General features: G+C 39.9%; 1 pseudogene; it reads right to left on the bottom strand.

The window, feature by feature from the left end:
• Nucleotides 1-279: 279 nt before the first annotated feature.
• LOC101569057 lies at nt 280-726 on the bottom strand (annotated as a pseudogene).
• Between the last annotated feature and the right edge of the window lie 1,302 nt (nt 727-2,028).

The following is a 2,028-nucleotide window of genomic DNA, read 5'->3' as shown; positions in this document are numbered from 1 at the left end:
TTTTTTTCTTTATTACCTTTTTCTAAAAAATGTACTTTAAAGAGAGTATAGTAGTAACTGATATGACATTAGAAAACAGTACACATTTAGAAGACCAAGATGACAGTTTTGCACTGCACTTTGCTGTCCTTGATGTAGTTGCTTAGATCACAGTTATCTGCATGCAGAGTTAGTGAAGGTGAAAATCTTACACATTCACTGCTATTTCCTAAAACTGATGGAAATTCTTAGTTCCATCATCTCATCCATCCTTTTTGCACAAATACAACAGACATTTATTTAAGGTACAGTATCTGCAGACCAGATAATTTTTGAACTGTACATTTCAGGGTTAACCAAGTTCATAAAAATATTTTGAAGATAGTTGCATCCACAGACTTCGACTACGCGATTACTCCTTTGCCCATTCTTCTCTTTCTTTTCTTTCCCAAATAACCTTTTCGAGATATAGCTCAAGGTAGAATTTTCCTCCTCACATTTTGTCCACTGCTCTTTAGGCAACATCTGATGCTTCATACTCACGTCCAGGGCTCTCCTCATGTGAAACATCCTGTCATTATGAAGGTTTTCTGGAAGCTTTCTTACGGCTCCCTTTACCTCTGCATCTTCATATATAGTATCATCTCGCATTAAGCCCAGCGCATTGAACCCTGCAGCACTGTAACACCACTTCTGAATACCTTCCAGCCACCGGCGTGATGCTGCAACAGCCGGGTGACCTGACATTTTGACTCAAGACCTTATGCATCTTGTATATATGTTCACATGCTTTTGCCCCTACCACTTTTCCTATCTTTTCTCCTTTCTCTCCATTTCACTGTTTAATCCTTAAGTTCTGTTTCTTTCCATTTAACTGTATCTATTATATTTTTCAGGTTCTATTTCTTTTTTTAGGTTCTTATACTAGGGAGACAATATGATATTCATATATGTGGGCCTGGCTTATTTCACTTCTGAGTATAGCCTCTAGTTACATCCACTTACCTATGAAGGCTCCTAGTTTGTCTTTCTTTTTAGCTAAGTAATACTCCATTATATAAAAACACCACATATTTTTCATCCCTTCCTCGGGTGATGGGCATTTTGGTTGCTTCCAAGATTTGGCTATGACAAATTGTGCTGCTATAAACAAGGGCGCACATGTATCACTCTGATATAATTTTTTCAGTTCTTTTAGGAAAATTCCCATGAGTGCAGCCACCACTGAGAGGAAAGCCACAGCAATCAGCAGTCCCAAGCCACAGGCCACTAATCCCAAGGCAGAGATTATTTGACTTGTGCCCACTGCGCTGATGGTACATCGGGAGAATAAAGGGGCCACTGCTGCCCCCCAAAGAAAGCCAGAGGATGATTCTGCTGTGCCTCTTGCCAATGTAGCCCCTAAATCTGGCCCTTCTGTTCCTATCTCAGTACAAACTAAGGATGACGCTCATGAAGCTTTCATGAAGGAGAAAAGAGGGCTGCTGTGACAGCTGTAGATCGCAAAACAGGCTCGTGTTCCAGCAGCTGGCAGAGCAGGACACGCATAGTAAGACTTAGATGAAAGAGTCACTTCCGCTGTCAGGATGGGTTCTAATTTCAGTTGAAGGAATGTTTAGAGCTTAGCCTTGTTTGGAATTGCCTGTACCTGAGAGGGGGTATTTCATCTGGAAGAGCAGTCACCGAAGCAGCGCTGTTAACATCAGTTCTCTTCCCACCACCGTTTTCATCCCATTTCTTCCCCTTCTCCAGTTTTTTTGAAATTTGTGACTAGGTTTCTCCTACTTATGCATTTTGACTCTCTTCTTGTGTGCTGTGGGCCCTGGAATAGAGATTTCTCAAAAACAGTTTGTTTCATCTTTTTGTGTTTGAGTTATTTTTAATATTTTCATATAAATATTTTGTAATATTGTACTTGTAGTGAAATGGATGGCAATGTCATTTCCTAATTCAATGTCATTTCCTAATTTTTGTGTTTGAGTTATTTTTAATATTTTCATATAAAGGGCCGGGGAGATGGCTCAGTAGGATAAGCACTTGACTGGCAAA

This window comes from Octodon degus, unplaced genomic scaffold, assembly GCF_000260255.1.
Source record: "Octodon degus isolate 3935 unplaced genomic scaffold, OctDeg1.0 scaffold00047, whole genome shotgun sequence".
NCBI classification, from domain to species: Eukaryota; Metazoa; Chordata; class Mammalia; order Rodentia; family Octodontidae; genus Octodon; species Octodon degus.
Note: the sequence above shows the minus strand (reverse complement) of the source record. Positions and strands in the feature narration are given on the sequence as shown.